Source organism: Caretta caretta, chromosome 7 (genome assembly GCF_965140235.1).
Source record: "Caretta caretta isolate rCarCar2 chromosome 7, rCarCar1.hap1, whole genome shotgun sequence".
NCBI lineage: Eukaryota > Metazoa > Chordata > Testudines > Cheloniidae > Caretta > Caretta caretta.
In genome coordinates this window covers 123,036,959-123,053,822 of record NC_134212.1, presented here as the reverse complement: position 1 = coordinate 123,053,822, position 16,864 = coordinate 123,036,959, and the positions used below count along the sequence as shown (strand labels likewise).

Genomic DNA, 16,864 nt, shown 5'->3' with positions numbered 1-16,864 from the left:
TGGAATGGAAGAAGCTTTTAAGAGAACCCAGATTTGTCACCTGTTCCATTAGAAGCCCAACTGGGCTCCTTCCATCTCTCCATTCCCCCTGCCCCCACAGGTTCCCTGTTGCCATCCTCCCATCCCCATCTATTTTAGGGACTCTCTGCCTCGTGCCAGGGGATCTTGAGCCCCCTTCCCACCACTATTCTTATTCTCATACATGCCAAGGCCAGAAGAGACCAGTGTGATTATCTAGTCTGACTCCTTTTATGGCAAAGGCCAGAGAACTGCCCCCAAAATAATCCCTAGAGCAGATCTTTTAGAAAAACAAGCAGAGAAATGACATCAAGTCGAGTGTAAAGCCTCGCAAGGCCATCCAACTACGCAGCTTCATTCATAAGTATATATACAAGCTCGTTCAATCAGAGCGAATGCTCCCCATTGGAAAACAGCCTCCCACACCAGTGTTATTAGCATTTGCGACATTGACTCAAACACAATCCGCCCATGCACAGCCTCCGCCCACAATGGGATCTCTTTGTATTGTTCTCTCCACAGTCACTGCAAAAAGAAGTGCCCTATAAGGAGCTGTGAATTACATTCCAAAGGCTACCCAGCTTAATTTCCCATTAACTCTAAATTGCCCCAAGACTTGCCCCAAGCAGCTTTTCCATCCCCCAGAACTCCCGAAAATGCTAACGGTCACAGATCACTTAAAATTGGCAGATCTGTAACGCAGTGATCAGCAGGCGGTAGGACATTCCTCTACGTTAGCAAGCCAGTCAAATGTTCGAGTCAGTGAGTTACTGCCTTCCCTTGGAGTTGCTGTTTAGGTTAGATTCACACTTGAGGACCTACATCTTATCGCTGGGACCAGAATTAATATTCTAGTTGCACCCAAATGCCTCAGACATTGGGCTAGGCACTGTGTAGATACAAAAAGAAAAGGAGTACTTGTGGCACCTTAGAGACTAACCAATTTATTTGAGCATGAGCTTTCGTGAGCTACAGCTCACTTCATATGCATCCGATGAAGTGAGCTGTAGCTCACGAAAGCTCATGCTCAAATAAATTGGTTAGTCTCTAAGGTGCCACAAGTACTCCTTTTCTTTTTGCAAATACAGACTAACACGGCTGTTCCTCTGAAATGTGTAGATACAGAGTGGGAGACGGTCCTTGCTTGCAGTCCAGACAGCCAGAGGGAATACGATCTCATTTACAGATGGGAAATGGAGGTGTAGGATTAGGTGACATATGGAAGTGAATCCCAATCTCCTAAATCCCACTCCAGTGCCTTAATCACCAGGCTACCCTTGGACCTGCAGTGATTCCTAGTAGATCTAGCGCTCCTCATTGGCCTTCCCCACACCCCTAGTTACTTGGAACCATGGGTAATTCTGTGTGTAGTATTACTTAACTAGAGACGACCCCACTGCCAGAAACTGAGACACGGAGGGTCAGGCCGAGCGGTTGGAGCAGCGGCAGTCCGGCCTAGTGGTCAGTGTGGTAGCAGCGAGGCCAGGAACCAGAGGTCGGAGCTGGAGCCAGGAGTCAAGAGTGGGGTCGGAACAAGGCACATGTAGGGCTGGAGCAGGCAAAGGCATGCAGAGTCTGTCACCACTATCAGGCAGGGGACAGGTCCAAGCCAGGAAGTGACACTCGGCAGACTGAGCTGCTATGGCTCCTGCAAGGCTTATATACCTGCCCTGAGAGTCACCAGACCCGCTCCTGGCTTGCGGGTTGGCTCCGGAGCCTAGCACAGAAATGACTCATCACCACACGTGGCTCTAGTTCAGGGATGACCAATCACCTCGCATCTACCTGTGATGTCACTGGGACCCATCTTGCACAGCTCACTTCGTTTTTCCAGTAAAAGCGGTTTTTCACTTGGAGGGCAGCACTGGATTATGGAACTGCAACACCCAAACCTGCCCACGTGCAGAGGCCAGGAGCCCTGATATCAAGTCAGCCAACATGCACCAGAGCATTAGCTTAAGGGCTTCTCAAAACCAGCTTGGAGGCTTATTTGAAACCAGAGCCAGCTCCCCTTTTTTAGCATTAATTAAAAAAAAAAAAAAAAGAGAATAGTCCAGAGGGAAATGTCAGGTCCCATCTTCTATTCTCTGTGTTACATAGCAGCTCAATCCATTCTTCAGGGACCTTCTATGAGCAGCATCTTCTAAGTTAAGTAAAACAGGCTAAATGCTTTTTTTAAGTACACAAGACGTGGAAAGACAACGAGGTGCCTCTCTGCGCCTTCAGCTCCTCCTCAACTAACCCAACGAATGCTAGACACAGCAGCTGTAGTGAGAGCGGCAAGTTAATGAGTTGTCCCAGCATTTCAGGGAACGATACTTGCATTGGAGAACTGTACAAAGATTTGCAGAGTAGGGCCTCTGATGTTCCCTCGTGTCCCTGATCTCTGACTCTGAAAGATCAGCACCAGGGTGAAGTCTCAGAAGATCCGCTCTGCCATGTTCTCTGCACTAATCAAATGCAATTATACTCCCTTGAAACAGGGCCGTGCCTTCTGCCTTATCTCGCGCGGCTCTCCCTGTGTCAACAGATGAATGCTCTTTATCCTTCAGTACATGCAAGCAAATAAATTGGAATTATGCGCTCATCTCTTCTGTAGTAAGAGCTGTGAAAGCGCTAACAAAATACAAATCGGAATAGCAGGAGACTACAAGATAGTACATTCAAAGACGGCAACACACAAGTGCTCAAAAACACTTGCACGCTACTATGGCTAAAACTAAATGTACGCCAACCAAGTCCCGTCTTCTTTCACTGCACCACTCTCATAAATCTGGTCACACTTTATACGAAGGGTGTCATATGTACAGCTGGTAGGTGCCATCTATAGTTAAAGCTGTCCAACGCTTTGCACAATAAGACCCAGTTTTCCATTGTTTACAACTTTGCTAAACTTAAATCCTTCGGGCTGCTATGTCCTGGGCCCCTGCGACGGCAGAGGTCTTGATGACCCCAGGGGTCGCTTCCAGGCTGTGTCCTATGTCCGCTCCTCAGGCGGAATTATTTTGTGAAAGCTGCAGCTAAATACGTTTTGCCCATGCTAAAAAAAATTTCTTCCCCGTGTTTTCTTGAGAAGCTCTGGTGCTTCTGCTTTGGAGCAGGGCCTTGAAACGTGGCAGGGGCGGGGAGGTGTCACCCTGGCGCCAGGGACGTGTCTTTTGCCATTCCTGTGAAGATTCACCCACATCTGGCCAAATTATAAGCCTGGGGTGGGGTGGGGGAGGGGAGAGGAGCCACAGGTGCACTCTCAGTTCACACACACTAGGACAGGCTTGTTAAAGTTTGGCAGCTAAATTCTCCCAAGAGGCCATCTGCACTGAGCATGCTCTAGCCCCTCACAGCTTCAACATGCAACTGGACTGCACATACGCCATCCCCACAGAGCAACTGAGCATGCTCCACCCCAGGGCCGCAGGGGCTGAGCAGGACTTTCCCTGCAATTGCTCCTCTCGCTGTCGGTGGCCACTGTGGCACTGGGCACCAGAACTGAGATCAGGGAGACTGTCTACTCTCCTGCTTCCCCTTCTGGGATCCAGGCAACCAGGAGGAAACAGAGGAAGCACCCGATTCAAACGCAGAGGACGAAGAAGTGGGAGGAAGGGTTTGCAGGAGCTAGAAGACGGAGAGCAGAAGCCAGGATGGGTGGGAGTGGGGAGGAGGAGAAAGAGCTGAGGGACAGGCACAGGGTTTGGGGTGGAAGCGTAACCACTAGAGCACATTCCCCCTCCAAAATCTAGAACTGTACCCAGATCCTGAATCTCTCCATTCCTCTGCTGTCAGCAAACATCTGTGAAGCCCACTGGCAAAGTGTGCGCCTCATTCCCCTCTACTGGCAACTCCACATAGAGGATGACAGCCTATTACTGCTCTTATTATTCCGTTAGCTCAAGTGGCAGACGTCTGTGCTGTGGATCAAAAGGTCCACAGCCTGCTCTTGACCGAGCTGGGGTCAATATGGTTCCAGATGAATCTGGGGCTTTTAAAAATAAAACTTAGGAAAATCACAAAGAAACCTGAATTAACAGAGTTACGCTGTCTTAACGTTCCAGCATTCCAAAGTTAAGAAACGCCGGTACTAAGGTTGATTCAGCCCCCTTGGGCACATGCGTTACGACACAGTCTTTAATTACACAACCACAGACAATTACCCCCCCAACAGGACCCTGCCTCATTCAGTAACTGAAGAGTTATTCACTATTTTTTCTCCCTCTTCCTTGTTCAGTGTGTGGCCTGAGGCCTGTTTTAAGCACAGCTCTTCTAAAGCCTGCAATGAGCACAAAGTTATTAACTTCCTGCTGGGGCATTTCTATGATGCTCTCTCACCATGGCATCCGAGTGCTTTACAAACAGGAATTCATTTTCATCGCACACCCGAGAGTAGGTGGGATTCTTACCCTCTGTTAAAGATGGGGAACTGAAGCACAGAGATTAAGGCCAAGCATCTACTAATTTTGGGTGCCTCATCTGGAACAACAAGGCCATTGTTTTCCAGAGTCCTTAGCATCGTCATAGCACATGTGTTCAAAGGACAGCTCCCTCTACTTCCACTGCGGCTGTGAGCGCTCAGCACTTCTGCAAATCCAGCCCCAGGTGTTTCGTGCTGAGCACCCAGAAAATGAGGAACACACAGTTAGTGGCCACCTGGGAAAAGCTGGGTTTGTGTGTCTTGCCCGGGGCCACATAAGAACTCGGTGGCAGAGGCAGGAAAAGAATCCAATTGTCCAGGGCAGCATTTCGCTGCCTTACCCAAGAGACCATCTTCATTCATTACACACCTTCCGACTTCTGCAACAAACTGCCAGGATCCTCCCACGGGCGGTCAGGACCAAGGGTCAGAGCAGGGGCAAACCTGGGTCTGCAAGTAGCATAGGAGTTCATAGTCAGGTTCCAGGCCAGGGTAGATACCAAGGGTCAGACTCTGAGTTACGTTTCAGGATCCAGGTCAGGAGGCAAAGTCCATATCAAGCCAAGGTCAAAGCCAGGAGTTCGGGAGCGGGACTAATCATGGCACCAACAGGAGATCCACACCAGTGGCGGGACACTTCATGGAAGGCCCCGTGGGTTTACACAGGGCATGGAGCCAAACAGGAGCCACGAAGCTGCTGCCTGTCAAACCCTTGAGGCGGAACATCCCATGGTCTGTGTCCACAGCGGGTCATGGAAAGTGGAGCGTAAGCAGGTTACAGCTAGTGCTGGGTGGCAGCATGAAGCTAGCACCGATTCAGGCCTAGGTTCTCGACCCATGGGGCCTTATGCAAATGAGGCACAGGTCCTGCATAGGTAGCCTCCTTCGCTACCCAACCCTGGTTCATCCCTAGAGCAGATCTGCATGAAAGGGGCAGCGGGAATAGTATTCAACCGTCTTTAATGCCATAATGCATATGCCCCTGAGGGGGCTGAATTAGGGTTGCATGGGGCCATCTTAAACCGGCCACCTCCTGACTTTGCAGCCTGAACGTTCTTCTGAATAGTTTATACAAAGTTAACCCATTTATAGGCCTTCTATTAATCACCTGCTCCAGGTGGCTTATAAATCTCTGTAAGAGAAACTAATGTCTGCTTATATCGTCATCTGTATTATCTTAGCACCTAGAAGCCCCAGTCACGGACCATATGATTAACCCTGTATAACTGCAGCCTTCCTATACAGCAGTAGCTCTCAACCTTTTGTACTGGTGACCCCTTTCACATACCAAGCCTCTGCGTGCGACCCCCACTTATAAATTAAGAAAACTTTTTTATATATTTAACACCATTATAAATGCTGGAGGCAAAGTGGGGTTTGGGGGTGGAGGTTGACAGCTCGCGACCTCTCATGTAATAACCTCGTGACCCCCTGAGGGGTCCCGACCCCCAGTTTGAGAACCCCTGCCCTGCAGTGTGTGACCCACAATTCATTCATTTCAAGACGAACGTGTAGCAGGTACACAAAGGCTGGTTTTTGGGAGAGAGCAGCAGGAAGAAAAGAGGGGGAACGTGGTGGCTTGAGGATCCAATGGCACATCCCAGCCTAAGAGAAGAGATGGGGGAACTATATTAAGGAAGAGGGGTGGAGGAGGGAGAAGGAGGCCTGCTGCTTACTATGGGTATGGCGCATCCTAGGGCAGTGAGCGTACTGTGATCTTCCTCAGCCTCTGGCACAGACAAAGCCGGCCATGTCAGGTGAGCTCACTGGGAATTCATCAATGAAAAGTTTTTTCATTGGAAAGTGCTGATTTGTCAAAAACAAAGAGGTTATTTTATGGGAAAGGGCCTGGTCTGGTGACGTCCCTGTTTTGGGAGCCGGGGAGGGGAGCTTCAAAATTGCCAGCGCATCCTGTTTTGGCATTTTTCCAAAAGAAATGTTCTTTTCGGTTAAATTGCAGATAATGTATAGAAAAAAACCCCAAAAAAGAAGTTAAAACAAGGTTGAAATCAAAATGTTTTCATTGACCCAACGCAAAATACTGTGTGTGTGGGGGGGTGCGTGTTGCAGTTTGTGAAAAGGTGCAAGATTTTGACTAATTCAGGCCAAAAAAAGTGTTCAAAATACTGAAAAATTTGCCAGGACGAAAAAATGGTTTTCTGCCCAGTTCGAATGCCAGGACCTCAATGGCGCCTAGGGAGTACGTCGAGTGAATGAGCCCAGGACACCTCCCTTGTGCAGAGCCAGTGGGAGTTTTGCTGTGCTGGTTTCCTCTGGAAGCCATCAGAGCCTCGCGAACGCACATCCTCCCACAACTGACCGTTACTGGTCTGTGGGTGACTGGGAGGAGCGGGCAGCGCATGTATTAAAGCACCAATGGGAGCCATCTGGGGTTGAGGGGAAAACACTTTCCCCCCCCATTCTTAATTGGACAATGGCTTGGAATGTGCCATGCAAAAAAACCTCAGGAAGGGATGGCCAAATAGGAGAAGATAAAGAGACATGCGGAATGTCTTCCAATAGATCAGAGCCCCACTTCCCTGCACAAAACCTGGAAGAAGTGACCCGAGAGAGACAGGAACACATCAGCCCTGCAGTTAACCAGGGAGACGGTACAGCAGGAACAGGCCAGAGCAGTCTACTGCATCAAACAGAGCAAAATCAGCACCCAAGCCGAGACCTGGCTGCTGCCAGGAGCTTCAAAGCTTTAAAACCAGGAGTTGCCCATATAACACCCTCTTTGATTGCTAAGAATGGAGAAGAAATTCAAAATCTAATCCGTGTTGTATATTTGCGCAGTGCCCCTTTAACCTGCCCCCTCAGAAGCAGGGCTGGAGTGCAAACAGCATCTCATGTTCTGATCCTGCACGTCAGGAGAGAAGAAGGGGGAGGGAGGTGAACTTACTGGGAAGCAGAAAAACAAAGTGATGGATGACAGCACACGCACTCAGTACTTCGAAACAGAGCTCTCAGCATTCCCCCTTCACAAAAGCCAACAAGAACCGAGGGATGGATTACGATGTACTGGGTCCAAAAAAGGAGAAGTAAATCCATATGATTTCTAGCTGAAGGATCACACTCAGAAATGGTAACAACAAAGGGACACTGTCGACCAATAAAACTCTTCCTTGCCTTTGTTACTCAGCACTGTCAACTCTTGTGGTTTGATTACCAATCTCACAATATGTTTTTTGAATCCCCAGCTGCTGGAGTCACATTATTCCATGAGAATCGCTGCTTTCATTTTAAAAACATATGTTTTTTCTAGCCCTCACGGTTGCAGAGGAAAGCAAGAATGTGTGACCTTTTGTAGCGATAATCAAGGTGGGCCATTTCCAGCAGTTGACAAGAACGTCTGATGAAGGGCGGGGGGGGGGGGGAATAAACATGGGGAGATAGTTTTACTTTGTGTAATGACCCATCCGCTCCCAGTCTCTATTGAAGCCTAAGTTAATTGTATCCAGTTTGCAAATTAATTCCAATTCAGCAGTCTCTCGTTGGAGTCTGTTTTGAAGTTTTTTTGCTGAAGAATTGCCACTTTTAGGTCTGTAATCGAGTGACCAAAGAGATTGAAGTGTTCTCCGACTGGTTTATGAATGTTATAATTCTTGACGTCTGATTTGTGTCCATTTATTCTTTTACGCAGAGACTGTCCAGTTTGGCCAATGTACATGGCAGAGGGGCATTGCTGGCACATGATGGCATATATCACATTGGTAGATGTGCAGGTGAACGAGCCTCTGATAGTGTGACTGATGTGATTAGGCCCTACGATGGTGTCCCCTGAATAGATATGTGGACACAGTTGGCAACGGGCTTTGTTGCAAAGATAGGTTCCTGGGTTAGTGGTTCTGTTGTGTGGTTGCTGGTGAGTGTTTGCTTCAGGTTGAGGAGCTGTCTGTAAGCAAGGACTGGCCTGTCTCCCAAGATCTGTGAGAGTGTGTCCCCGCCCACCCGCTGTTCCTCAGACGTTCTTGTCAACTGCTGGAAATGGCCCACCTTGATTATCACTACAAAAGGTGTGGCCCCCCCCTCCCGGAATGCATCTGATGAAGTGAGCTGTAGCCCACGAAAGCTTATGCTCAAATAAATTTGTTAGTCTCTAAGGTGCCACAAGTCCTCCTTTTCTTTTTTCTCAGTTTGGACAGTAGAACTAGATCAGATTCCATTCCACTTTTAGATAGTTTTAATAGCAAGCTCTTGGAGAGTAGAAATCCACCCTGGACACATTCTCCATTGGCTGTGTAATGGCAATGCCTTAGTGTCTCAAGGCTTCTCCAGAGAGGGATGCTGACTAGTGGTGAACTTCAGACGAGCACTCTTCATCCATTTAGAGACACTTGGTCCGCCGGGACTTTCTCCCCAGAGCACTGGTCTCCGGCTTATGGCTGGTAACTACATTAGCCACCGGCCATCAGTCAGTAGTGGAGACAGCTTGGTTCTCAAGTGAATTTCCTGAGTTTTAGGTATGTGTCGCAGAAGTTAAAAGGGGAGGGTACTCTGCATTAGGTTATCATAATTGATTACATCTGTGCCTTGCACACTGGTCACAGTTTCACAGCGTTTAAGGACAGAAGGGATCACATTAGATCAGCTCCCTCCGTATTCTTGGTAGTTCACACCAGCTTTCAGCCCTCCCAGTCTGTTATTCGATTTCCCCTACACACACACACTCCTTTCCAAATGGTCAGCCACCTCCTAATGGGCACCCAGGTTCACTGTGACACAGACCCAAAGATCGGCATCTCCTCTCCTCTCTGGAACACTGGTACTCTTCAGCACTGGGGATTAGTCAAACAGATGCTATTTGTCTGGCGAATGGGGCTGAAGTATCTGCTAGGTTTAGAGCCAAAAGCTGATCTAGCTCGTTACCTCCCTAATCTGGAGAGGGAATAAATTAGTGAATTGCTAGGATCAGGAAGAACATCTCATGGCAACGCATCAGGCTCAGAAAGTGAAATGTACAGAGTCATACTCAGAGGCCAGTCTCCGGAGCTTCTCGTTATCTGCCTTCAGCAGCTCCAAGAGTATTCCTAGGCCCATGGCTGAGAATTGTCCAGGGACGTTAATGGGAGCTGGGGACAGCATTATGTGCACTCCAGGCTATGAACTGGCTTTTAGTGTATCCCTGTTTCCGCCCCACACTTCAGGATTTGACACGCTCAGACCCTCTGGCTGGAGCTCCTCTCCGACTGCTACGGAGCGGAAGAAGAGCCGCATGGGTCCGCTGGTTCTGTTTGTTCAGCTGTCTTCAGTTTCCAGCAGCTCTCGCTCCATCACTCCAATAACTAGCAACCAACCTGCAACACCGCCCCCACCCCCAGACAACGGGGCCCACAGACTCCTTCCTGCCAGCAAACGTATCCCCGCTCCAGAGCCAGCCCCACCTCAGAGCACTACAGAGCAACAGCTGATGGGACACGCTAGAAAGAGGAACATGTCCAGCCCAGGGCTTGAATGCAGATGCACAACGAGTGACAGCAAGCCTGGGGCTGGTGTTCCCAGAACACCGGTATGGGACACAAACCCCCCTGCCCCACCCCGAACTTCTGCCCCCTCACTCCTCTGGTGTTAGGGATTTGATTTGGACTCCTTCAGGGCAAACCTCCAGGGGGCTCTGGGCTTGACAGAAGGGGGCACAAGGAGAGGAAGAAGGGCCGGGTGCTGTGGAAGAAGCCAGTATTGATACACCAGGCCTCTGTCCAGGAGTCTCTCCACCAGTCTGTGCGGAGTAACTGGCCCCCGCCTCTCCCTGGGAGGTCGCACCAGGGAGCTAGCTCAGAACAGAGGCGGTGAGCACGTGGGATTTCCTGCGCCACACCTGGAAAGCAGCGCCATCCTGAAGGACTCAGGGAGGTGGGTGGGGAGTGGTCCGTCTTTCAGAACTTGTGGGGAGAGACAGGCAGGCTCTCATTCATTCAGCAGGGGAAGCCAGAAGCCAAGTTTACCTGGCTCCTGTCCCTCAACTCCGGGGTAAAAAACCCCTATCCCTTACCAGGACAATTTGCGTCATTTATCCGAACAGCGGAGGGTTTGCTGGAAGCCGTTTAGCTTTGCAAGACGCTCCCATGAAAGGGCATGTGCAAGCAATTTCCACGAATCTTCTCTTTTATTTACTAATCAGAAACCCAAACAAAGCAGCCCTGTGTTAGTTCTGTGGTCTGAGGACCACCAGCGATCTGCGGTGCCTTCCTAGCTTGGGTCTGCACAGTGACACGAAAGACGGCCGGGGGTGGGGGAAGGACCTTTTACCAGAAAGGACAAAAGGAGAGAGAGGAGTGCTAGGGCATATGAGAACCTGAAAGTGAAACTGGCGAAGCGGAGGGCTTGATTCAGACCTCACGCCTGGGGAAATCATCCAGCTTCAAGAGCTTACGTGAGAGGCGATTCAGAGCTCAGTTTTCATAATCCAAGGTTCTGGGTAACCCAGAGAAATGCAATTTTTATCGTGAGAGCTTTCCTTCACAGGAGGGGTGTTCTGCCCATACTGCTCCCCAGTTTTCCCCTCAAATGCTATGGCTGGTTATTTTCCTTATGTTGCAATGTACACACAGGGGATGTATTCGCTGCGCAGAGCTAGGCACAGGTGCCAACCAGCCAAGTTGAGCCTGCAAGAAGCCACGTGGCAAAGCCAGCACATGTGACCATGTCCTCACTTGCGCTGCGCTCCCCGGTGTGTATCGCTAGGGCTTCTGGGGGCACATCCCAGGGTGCTCTGAGCTGCGGTGAGCTGAGCCGCTCTGATTCCTTCCCACCAAATCGTGGGAGAACTTGTCTGACCTCCTGGGCACATGGCGGGAATTGTGGGCAGGCACTGGAGGACTAGCAGCATGGGAATGGTTTAGCCTGTGTGTTCGCTGCAAAGTGGGCAGATAACCAGCCCCACTGAACATGGAACCCGGGCTCTTACCCCGCTTCCCCAGTTAGCCGGGGTTTAAATCACCAATCTCGGGTGCAAGTTTTGCATGTGGACTAGAGAGGGCCGAGGGGCAACAACCAAAAAGCCCGAGTGAACTTGGCAGCGAATCATAGGATCACAGGATATCAGGGTTGGAAGAGACCTTGGGAGGTCATCTAGTCCAACCCCCTGCTCAAAGCAGGACCAATCCCCAATTTTTGCCCCAGATCCCTAAATGGCCCCCTCAAGGATTGAACTCACGACCCTGGGTTTAGCAGGCCAATGCTCAAAACACTGAGCTATCCCTCCCCCCAGACAGACCCATAGCGTAGGTCAATTTCCCCAAGCAACCCTACGTCTCTGCTACCTTGGACTATCTGTCCAAGCAAGAGGGAATCCCAGTAACAAACTCAAACTAGAGTTCAGCACAATAGACGAAGTCCAGCTGTGACCTTAGTGAGCACAATTCCCACTGAGCTTAGCCGGATTTGCTCCCACTCGCACCAAGTTCCTCCATGGCTCCATTACCTTAGAGACTAGGAACAGGGCATAAATATACCAACAATCCCCCCCAGACTGAGTCAGACTCCAGCACACCAAGGCAGCCCATCCACCTCCAGCTCAGAGGGGCATGCTCTCCCTCTAAAGCCAGCACAAGGGGACTGGAGATAAAATCCAGAAGGAAAGAAAACAACCAAGCCCTCAAATGGTAAGTACGTTTGGAAAGACGATGCACAGGGCTGGGAAATGATCACTTCCCCAGCAGCGCCGCATCCAAGCTGCGCAGCAGCTAACTCCGGGCTGACAGTGCTACGGCAAAGGCTCCCAGCAGCACGCATTTGTCTTTTCTTTCAGACAAAGCTGTGCCGTTCATCATAACATGCTGGATGCGACCTCCACTTAACCCTTCCCAGGCTTCGTGGTGCCAGGGCTTTATTTTCAGGTTAGAAGCGGAAGCGTAATTTTAGAGTTACGCTGAGAAGAAAACGGGGCCACAAATGTAAAAAGACTCTTGACACGTTATTTAAGTGGACAAGTTTCCCTGCTGTTGTTAGCAATACCTCCGGCTTCAAGAGTTTCCCACTATTTATAGATCCAATCTGCTTGTCCCTGGCCCTGCTCTTTGTGACAGTTTGCATTTCACTGGGCTCGAACAATGAAAGACCATTTAAGTCAGTTTCATGTGTGCTTAGTGCCAGTTTTACTTCTAGTTTCTTTGTAACACAAGGTTTGGGTTTCAAAACCCCTCACTGGCAACCTGCCTACCCCACCATCACTACAGTACCAGAGCACCTCACGAACAGCAGTGGACTGATCCTCACAACAGCACTGTGCGGTAGGATGTACTTGCCCCATTTTACAGATGGGAAACTGAGGCTCAGAAAGGCTAAGTGACTCGCTAAAGGTCCCACAGGAAGCTTGTGGCAGGGCCGGGAATTGAACCAAACTGCCTCAATCCAGTGCTTTAACCCCAAGACTGAATCATCTCCCCTTTATTTATTCAAAGATACATTTTCTTTCAAAAATCCCATGAAAACATTTAATAGAAGCATTTTTATTGGCTTCAAGTTTTATAAAACCTTGTTTGTTTTTTCCCCGTAGCTTAACTGTAAGTTGATGTCCCCTTTCACTCAGCTTTCAAGATGAATATTAGAAGAAAATTACTTCTACCTTGGACAAAAGCTTACCATAGCTGCACAGCACTTTGTCCCAGCCAAGGTTATTTGCACGTACATGGCTTTGTGTAGGACCTCCATTAAAAGCACAGTCCTGCTTGCCCCCCAGAAGTCCCAGTAGGCAGAACATCGGGTATTTTAATTCTGCTGACGTCCTCTCTCTCTCTCTCTTTCTCTCTCTCTTTTAAGTCACAAACTAGAGCAAAGCCTAAGTCTAATAGCTGATGTCTGTTCAGGGCATCATCTTATTACAAGGCTGCCGGAACGCTCAGCTTGAAGGTTTTATTTTCAGGTTAGCTGCAGGGTTGGGACTGGGAGGTCCACGGGGGGGGGGGGGGGGGGAAGAGAGGAGAGAGAGTTTATTCAGAAAATTCACATGGAGATGATTTCGCCATGACCTTATGAAAGCAGAGCCCTAGCACTGACAAAATATGACAAGGGGTCGCAAAGCAGCAAGAGCGAGCTATAGCTCACAAAAGCTCATGCTCAAATAAATTGGTTAGTCTCTAAGGTGCCACAAGTCCTCCTTTTCTAATCACACCGATTTCCAAAGCAAGTAACAGGGCAGAGAGGAGCCAGCGAGCTTCACCCTACCTTCAAGCCAAATTCACACCCAACCCTAATATTGTACACAGGGTTTTCAACACCAGAGGAAGGGCAGCAAAGCAGATTGGAAGCCAAACTCAGCTCTCTCCCTGCACTATTTTATCCAGGGTGGGTGGATACAAACACACACTCTCTGATAGCTTAAGCAGATACCAAGTCTTTTGCGGGACTCTCACCAGACCTCTCCTGTTTGAATTCTACAGCAGCTTTCACTCCATCAGCTCAAACAGCTTTACAAAGCATTCGTGATAAACTGTTCTTCCCTGTACCTTAAGCTGCAGCAGCTACACAAGTTGCATCAAACTGTCAATTTCAGCCTCCCAGGTAAACTCCAGAAACCCAGGGGACAGCTTCTCTCTCCCCACCCCTCACACATCCCATCTCATTCACCTTTGAAATGACCTTAATACCAGCTCCCGTGCTTGGATCCTTACCTGAGCTGCTAATACAGACGCTCCATGCATAGTTATGAAGTAAGGTAATGCACCTAAAAGCAGCTACTCCGCTCCAGAGCACAGACTAGACATCAATTATTCCAAGTGCTCCTGGTTGTTTTTTCTTCCATTCAATCTTCCACAATCGCTGAATAAATCTCACAGTTACAAGAACACACTACATCCCTAAAGGGAAGGGAAGGGAAAGATTCGAACGGACTTTAAAAACCCCTCAGTGGGCTATCAACACGTTTTCCAGACCCCAAACCGAAATTCAGGACCACCACAAACACTGGTTTTCTGCCCTCTCCAGAGCAACCATGCCAAGATGAACAGAGACCCGCTGTGTTGAGCATGGCTCCATAACAAACCAGAGGGAAATGTGGCCACAATAGACACCCCTGCCCCCCCCCAGCCCCGATTCAGCAAATCACTTAAGTCCAGGCTCAAGTTTAAGTCCTACCGAAGTCACTAAGAGTTGGGCCTTTATTCCGGGCAACACTTAAGCTCCTTTTTAAGGGAGGGGGAAGGGGGGACATAAAGGAGCCTGTCTGGGAGGGTAGCCACTTTCCAATGAGCACAGGAAAATGGCATCGTTGTTCATAATAATTTCCCTGCCTCTGGGGGGACCTGCGCTCCTCATCCATGTTGGACAGTTTCTTTGTCTTGCAAGACTATTTTTGTCAGCAGCAGAAGCAGCATCTCCTGGTTACCCACTTTCAAGCCAGCATTCTGAAAGGCCACCCCGAGGCACAGGGCTCATTGGGGATGAGGAGGGGGCCAGCGAAGGAAGCTTGTCCGGAGTGTGTGAAAGATCCCTGCATCACACACAGCCCCGCACTCAGGGAAGGGGGAGAAGGGAAAGTGCCCAGCTGGCTGAGAAAAACAACTGCATTCCAGCACCACAATCCCAGTCTGCTGCATCCCCCTCCAGCCCCCAGCCCAAGTGTCACTGGCCCGCAATTTGTTATGAACCTGAAATCCCCAAGCCTCACAGCCAGCCCCCTCAAGGGGCCACAGCCTTCAATCCAGGTGACTCCCCATACCACCCGCCGCCCTCCCCCACCATCCGTGAGGGCACTCATTGGGGGCGGGGGGAGAAGGCATCAATATCCCATTGGATTTCTGTGTTATATCGCCCACGCAGTGAATGTTCCCTGCACTACCGACCAAAACCTGGCCACTGCCAAAACCTGGCCACCCCCATACATAACCCCTGCCTCCCAGCCCACCCATCCACCACACTCCCTGATCCATAGCTCCCAACATACACACACGCAGCCCAAGTCACTCCCCACCCCACCATGCCCCCAGGACTACACACTGGCATCTCACACTTTACAGTATGTCTCCCACACCCATGGACCCCAGAATCTGCTCCTCTAAACCCACCCCCACATCACCCCCCCAAGATCCTAGCCTCCAGCACCTTACCCCTGTTCCCCTAAATCCAGCCCCACTCACAGCGCCCAATATGTGTCACTCTTCCAGACCCCTGCCCACCAAAGTCCCCCCAGACACCCCTTTATACTTTTCACCCCAAGGATATTACCTCTGCCCTGTACAGCCCTGGATCCTCCCACTATACCCCCCACCACCTCTCCCAGCTCCCCATGGATGTTACTCCTGCCTCATACCCTCCATCCTCCTCTATATCCCTGCGCCCGGATCCTGCCCCCCATGGATGTTACCTCTATCCCATAACCCCACAGATCCGCCCTGAATACCCTCACACTCCAATCCTGCCCCCCAGACTCCCACAACTCCCCAGATCCTTCCCCTATTCCTGTGGCCACTGATCCTGCCCCCCAACCCCTGTAGTCCCCCAGATTCTCCCTATACCACACCCCCCAATCCTGCCCCCCAGCCTCCAGGGTCCTGTAGCCTCCCAGATCCTCGCCCACACCCCCACTCTCCAATCCTGTTCCCCAGATTGTCCCCTATAGCCCCCCCGATCCTGCCCCCCCAAACCTGCATGGCCCAGTAGCCCTCCAGATCCTCCCCCAATACCCCATCCCCTAATCCTATCCCCCCAGGCCTCCATAGCTCCCCAGATCCTTCCCCTGGCCACTGAGCCTGGCCCCCAGGCCCCATGGCCCGAAGTCCCACAGATCTTCCCTATACCCTGCCTCCCCACTCCTGCCTCCCAGATCCTTGCCCATACCCCCAGCCCCCAATCCTGCCCCCAGCCCCGCAGCCCTCCAAATCTTCCCCCTATATCCCACCGCCTAATCCTGCCCCACAGCCCCCATAGCTCCCCAGATCCTGGGCCATACCCCGCCCCTCGATCCTGCCCCCCAACCCCCATGGCCCCCAAATCCTCCCCCCCCGCAATCCTGCCCCCCAACCCGCCAGAGCCGCCCCCGATGCTGCCCCCCTCTCCGCCCCGTCTCCGCCGCACTTGCCTGGGGCTCTGCCCGCGGTGCCGGCTCGGGGCTGGCGGGGGCTCGCTGCGCACCGGGGCCGGGCGGCGGGGCCGGCGCAGGTTCCCTCTGCCCGAGCCGAGTGAGCGGCAGCCGCTGCCGAGCGCCGCGGAGCCGGGCACCGGCGGGCACCGCGCCGCCACCTAGCGGCCGCTGCCGGGCACGGGCTGCGGGCGGGGAGCCCCGGGGGCCTCCGGGCGTGGGGGGCTGGATGAGGGGTTCGGGGGGGGGGGCTGATGGGCTCCTGGCAGTGTGGGGGTGGAGGCCCCATGGGGGGTTGGCTGTGGGGTTGGGGGGGGAATGATGGGCTCCTGGAAGTGCGGGGTAGAGGCCCCGTGGCGGGGCTGGTTATGGGGTTGGGGGGCTGATGAGGTGGGGGCCCAGGTGGTCCTGGCAGTGGAGGA

General features: G+C 51.3%; 1 protein-coding gene across 8 annotated transcripts in view; it reads right to left on the bottom strand.

Moving 5' to 3' along the window:
- The window catches only part of SEMA4G (semaphorin 4G), a 105,477-nt gene extending 88,926 nt beyond the window's left edge, over nucleotides 1-16,551 (bottom strand). For 7 of the 8 annotated variants that reach the window (XM_075131105.1, XM_075131106.1, XM_075131102.1 and 4 more), the window contains exon 1: nucleotides 16,443-16,551. The gene's annotated coding sequence lies outside the window, so the exon portion shown is untranslated. Of the gene's footprint in view, nucleotides 1-14,037; nucleotides 14,341-16,442 lie in introns of those variants that run through there. The other variant, XM_075131103.1, reaches the window with a different exon arrangement.
- Between the last annotated feature and the right edge of the window lie 313 nt (nucleotides 16,552-16,864).